The sequence below is a fragment of the Aptenodytes patagonicus genome, chromosome 20 (assembly GCF_965638725.1).
Source record: "Aptenodytes patagonicus chromosome 20, bAptPat1.pri.cur, whole genome shotgun sequence".
Classification (NCBI taxonomy): domain Eukaryota; kingdom Metazoa; phylum Chordata; class Aves; order Sphenisciformes; family Spheniscidae; genus Aptenodytes; species Aptenodytes patagonicus.
Window position 1 is genome coordinate 4,014,022 of NC_134968.1, and position 6,000 is coordinate 4,020,021.

General features: G+C 45.1%; 1 protein-coding gene across 1 annotated transcript in view; it reads right to left on the bottom strand.

Moving 5' to 3' along the window:
• Positions 1-5,201, bottom strand: part of TANC2 (tetratricopeptide repeat, ankyrin repeat and coiled-coil containing 2) — a 287,901-nt gene extending 282,700 nt beyond the window's left edge. Inside the window, exon 1 of the mRNA XM_076356962.1 lies at positions 5,144-5,201. The gene's annotated coding sequence lies outside the window, so the exon portion shown is untranslated. The remainder of the gene's footprint in view (positions 1-5,143) is intronic.
• Between the last annotated feature and the right edge of the window lie 799 nt (positions 5,202-6,000).

A 6,000-nucleotide genomic window follows, 5' to 3' on the forward strand; every position in this document is an offset into this window, starting at 1 on the left:
CAAACTGACACCACCACTGGATATCCTGTTTATTGTTTTTAAAGTATATTTTCTCCACTCACTGACTGATGCTCCATTAAAATTCTTGAGGCCATACCAAAAAGAAATTCTGCCAAAAGCTGCCCATTAACAGGCAATTAATATACAAGCTTTAAAGTACAAGGTTGCTCATGCCATCCCACAGAAAATATTCTTTGCCTGCTATTTCTCACTGGAGACATTTTCTGACAGAACATTCTATCTCTGCCAGGGATTTCAAGAAGTACACTGTAATTCTCAAGAAGAATAAAGTCTATACTTGCTCGCTCTCAAAATACTTGGATTGATTAAACTTTAATCTTAAAGGCTGTTTTCTGGCCCACTTAACAACTGATGTAGTAACAGAAATGACACCATTAGCTGTACAGCATCTGCCAGCAATCAGAACAGGGTAACAAGGCCATTCAAATATACATTGTGAATATGTAATTTGGAACATGAGGACTTGGGGGGAAAACAAAAAGTTCACTTTGGGCTTGCACCATCAACATTTATAATGTGGTCTCGCTATACCCACCAGGCAATAAAGTCCTGACTTATACAGCAGCATTTCTTTGCATTGATGATTCTCATCATGGGAAACGGTGTAGAGATGAAAACAGCCTTTGAAGAAGTTCTACTTCACATCTGACTCCTACGAGGGCAAGCGAGGGTGTAAGAAGTAGACGTGGTTCTGCATTTCAGTTTCCCAGCATAATAGCTACTTACAAAGGACTGACCATGGCTATTTTTTCTTTAACCAGAGGACGGACTGAAGCTCTGAACTGGATTCCTCACCTGCTGCAGAGCTTACACAAATATGGGCTGTCTGGTGCTCGAGGCCAACCCACGATGCACCCATCCTTACAAAGTAGACATTAACCTGCACAGCAAATCCAAGAACAAAGGCTAAAACAGAAAAAAACCCATCAAAAGGGCACAAATGCAACTCCACATTCCTCAGAGGACAAAGGATTGTTATGGTTTCCACAGTAAAATATAGCTTATAACAAACATCACCAAATTATGTGTTTTGCCTGGTAAAAAATAGTTTCAGACCGGAGGCAATTACTAGCCCATATCTAGGAGTCCAACAGTGTTGGAGCTCCTCCAGCTGCATAATTCAGACCTGCCAAATGTCACTCATTTAAATTGAAGCATGTAAGTCTTTTAGCTTTAATTAGCAAAACCCAAAAGCATTCATTGCTTCAATCCTGCAATACTAGAGTTATTATCAAACATCGTCAAATGACCTTTATCATGTCAAGGGACACAGAGCTGACAAATAAAGGCTCTTTATGACAACTTCAGTTTTTCTAGTGGGCTTCTGCACATACACCTAGCCCACCACAAAAGCTAGCAAAACCTACTGACAGTTACAGAAAGCAGAGATCCTACAGCGCACAAAAAGATTCTCTCACTCATCCGCCATTCTTGCTTCTGGCAACAACCAGTTAACAGCTTTCCTGAGCTGCATGTTACATTAAGACCATTGTATTATTCAGTAGTAACTGATGGACCTATCCACTATTCACGTGTAGAATCCCTTCTTCAACCTATTTATACTTTTGTCCTCCATGGAACCACCTCCACATTTTAATTACCTGGCATTTCATTAGTTTATTCATCAAAATGAACAAACACACTTGGGATAAAATTCAGTGGATCAAACATTGATTCACTTTAATTACCTTGAGGTATACATGAAGTAAATACATTTCTTCTAATTCCAAACACTATGCCTTGTATTATAATGAATTATGTTTTAAAATCAGCTTACTCTTGCTCCTTCTTTGCTTTCTTCTTGCCTGAATTTTAAGCTTAGCACTAAAGTACCAAGATGCAGTTTTGTTTTTAGCCAGCAGTACCTGATTTTAAAGTGTCCTATGATGAAGTGCTGCTGTTCAATTTCGTATTCATCTCTGGTGTTTCTGAACTCCATCTATTCTCCTTTATATTTACGCTTCAGTTTTCATGCAAGAGAATCCAACTTTAGAACATGATAAACAAGTTGCGATCCTCTAAGAATATACCAATTCCCAGATGGTGAAAAAAAATGAAACCAGATCTTCACGTGAAGATCTAGCTCTTAAAAGATTCCCCCTTAGGCAGTGTGGAGGCCTGCAAAAAGCATGAACATAAATACCACGATGATCTGGTTTTCCCAAATACCACTGTTCTCGGCTTCATTCAAGTTCCTGTCATGGCCACACTTTAATTTTGAACAAAATAACAGACTATTCAACTTCAGAAATAATCTGAATTCCCGTGTGACTCTTCAGTGAGTCAGGTGAGGTTTATTGCTGTTATGGAAGATTTTATACTGTTTTGATAGTGCTTTACAATCAAAATTTGCAACTGTGTGTGAGGCACCGTTGACTATTAGTTTAGGACACCTTGCAAACAAGGTCATGAATCTCATAACTGTTATCCTGATATGACATTTTAAATACATGTCATTCCAAAGGGACTGATAAGGCTGAGACCTTCCCATTTTCATAGCCCTGAGCTAGATTTTGCAGTGTTTATTCCTAAAATAAAACTGCACAAAGAAGAAACCGGGGCTTTGAAAATCATTTGATACTGCTCACTCAGGGGCGTGCTGGAGATATTTTGCCACACAAGAATTCTAAAAGCATCTTAGGGAAGCCAAAGCTTCCTCTCAGGGCATATTCCTGATGACATGCACTGCAGGACAGCAATTTTATAATGGTATCTCTGACTTGTATGTGTTGCACACTAGAGATTCTCTTTATGATGCTAAACTATAATGAATCACACACACAAAAAGAAAAAGGAAAAAGATATAATGCAGAACACAGACTGACATGTAAATCCAGAGATTCATGGGTGGGATAAAGTAAGCTGAAACAGCAACCTCAGGCATGTTGTTTATATAAAGAAAAAGCAACTTTAAATCATATGGGTAACACCAGTTGGCTTTCATCTGCTAGTTCTTTGCCTTTGTCATTTGCCCAGCACAACTGCTACATTAGCAAGATAGTCAGCAATGAAAACTCACTCCTGAAATAATACAGACAGAAAGGGGAAGGCAAGGTCAAAAAAGGAAAAATAATAAAAGGCACCTAAAGATTCAATAATAAAAAAAGCCAGACTAACTGAATTAACGGTTAAATGGTCAGTTCTACATCCGTGATGGAACTGAGTCTGTGATCACCTAAATTGTTACTAAAACCAGCTTGATTTCAGTGGAAAAAGAGAGCGGGGCCCTTATTCATCACTGTAACATGTTAAGAGGTAGTTCGTGTGCACACTCTGAGCAGATGTTGCTCCCAGATCCCTGCTGCTTGTGCACTGTAGATTATGGGCCAGATTTACAACAGTATTTGAGGACTTAAGCATATTACTACGTGTCACATGGGATTGGCAGGAATGCCAAACAAGGTTACACCCCTTATTTAGGTTATGTTATCACAGCAGTTGGAGATTCTCCTGAAGTTGTGTCTTTAACATCTCCAGGGCAATGAATACTTTACTTTTGCATACTTCACAAATCCACATGCACCAAAACCAGAATAATGATGGCAGTAAGTGAAGGAAATAGCCACGGCAACCCTGACACGAGGAAGACATTTCTGTTGCTCTGAAACCTGATACTCCTGGGCAATATTCCCTCTCTGCCCAATTAATATTTTTCAACATTTTAAAATTATTTTTTTCCTGTTTGCAATAAGAGATTGCATGAACAGTAAAAAAAAAAAAATCATTAGAATAAGCCTCATGGGCTGACCTCAACAAACAAGGAAATTCCAAATTAAGAGATACCACTGAGCTCTGGAAACCTGACAATATTAAGAACAGTGGAGGTGAACTAAGGGTAAAGTAAAGGCTTTAAATATAACTGTTCTTTGCTAGTATCTACTTTGCCCTTTTGTTCTTTTTGTCCTTGTTAGCAGGACAAAACCACAAAACGTTAGTATGTGCCAGACAGAGTCATAGACCAATGTCTGTGTGCCATGACAGGTAGTGGAGCACTGGAGTACTTATGCTGCTGTGTCACTATAATTTATCAAAATATTAATAAAACTCCTTTCTATATAGCAAAATAAGAAGATGCACCTGAGTTTAGGAACATGTGTAGTTCCGTGCCTGCTTACAACTCACAAGCCTGATGCTGCACCGAGTATGTTTTCCTCTGAAAGATGGGCAAGACAGAATGCGAACTAACAAAAGGTATGTCTGCATCACGCCTTCATTCAGAATTAAAAACACAACAACTCTGTGGTTAGTCTTCTGGAAGCATTCTTTAAAAACAATCAATCTCAAACATGCGGTCTCTGAAGCAAGAACAGAAACCTCACCGTATCCCTTCTGCTCGTGTAAATGTATCTTAACATCCATGGGGAGATTTCTCACAGAAACATCACAAGATGTGACCAAGGTCTTGCACCAAACCAGCACCAAAGCGGCTCCCATACCAGCGACTAGCTTTTCCCTCCACCAGCGCCTCAGGAGCCGCTGCGGACACCCCAGGGCTGCAGCAGGCCCAAACCCCTCGCAGAGGGTTGGAGGGAGGTTAGGTCCCAGTTACCTCCTGCTCCCCAGCCCCCGGGTGCTCACCAGAGGCAGGCAAAGGGGCTGGAAACACCCCAAGACAGACCCAGGTGCCCTTTCTAAGACCTGAGGGAGAGGCACGGCCATCACCTCAAGGCCTGGCGATGCTGGGGGCACTGGGATCCCCAAGCGGGCCTTCCCCCTTCCTCCAAGGCCTGAGGGGAGGGAGAGGCCGCGGCCTCCCCGCTGCTGAGAACGCGGGTAACGGAACTGTGAGGAAAAGCACGTTCCCGGGTCACAGCTGAGGCGGCGGAGCCCCCCCCCCGCCGCTCATCCCCTCACGACGGCGCCGCCCCGCCCCGCCCGAGCGGCCGTTGGGGAGGGGGGAGGGGATCGGCCGCGCGCCGGCGGGCCCGGTTGCCGCGGCGACAGGCAGACGCCGTCCCGCGCCCGAGAGACGGCCGCCGCCCCGCGAGGTGAGCGGCCACCGGCCCCGCCACCCCCCAGCCGGGGCCCCGCCGCTGCCCCACGGGGAGACGCCTCCCTCAGCGTGGAGGCCGCCCCGCCAGCGCTCCTCAGGGGGGTGGCGACGGCCGCAGCACTCACTCACCCGCGGGCGTGTTTTCCCGCCGGGAAATGGCTCCACAGCTCGGCGAGGTCACTCCTCCCGCCGGCCCCCGGCCGCCTTCCCGCCGCTCCTCCGGCCCACAGCCCGGCGGGGGCCGCCGCTCCTTCCTCCGTGCACGACTCCAGGTGCCGCCCGACCTTCCCCGCCCCGGGGGCGGCTTCGCCCCTCGCCGAGCTCCACCTGTCTCCCGCTGGCTGCCGCGGCTATGGTGTCCCGTCCCCCCTCGAGGGACTGCCACATATCTGGCTGTTGTAACAGATGGCTGTGATTAAACAGTGTGATTAATGTGGAGGAACCTCTGCAGGAACTTGGCAGCAGGACAGGTGATGGTTAGCGTGGCTCCCACTGTATTCCCAGTTACATAAAGCGGAGGTGAACAAAAGTTTCTTTGTTCCCCCATGCATGTACCGCAAGACAACACATTTTACTCATAGCCCTCTATTTAAGCTATGGATATCATCAGGCTTAAGCATTTCAGTCCTTCAGAAAATTTGCGTCACGGGCACAAATTAGAAAACAGGAGAGCCAGCAACGCAAGCAATATCCATCGGAGATGATAGACCCTGATGCTCCCAGCTTGCAAGCTGTGCCCTGGCTCCTGAGGAAAAATAAAGCTTCCCTACAATAAGCTGCCTGAAGGAAAATAATCGGGTAATCAGTTTGACCTTAATCATATGAAATGGGAAGATTAGCCAAACATCAGAAAAGAGGAGTTGGTCTGCCATTTCTTATGCTGTATCTGCCCACCCTAGGCCACCCCCCTCCTTCTTAGCCAATCTATGGTAGTTAAAAAGAAGGCAAATAGTCCTAAGAATAAGTTTAGCCAATTGCGTACTGAA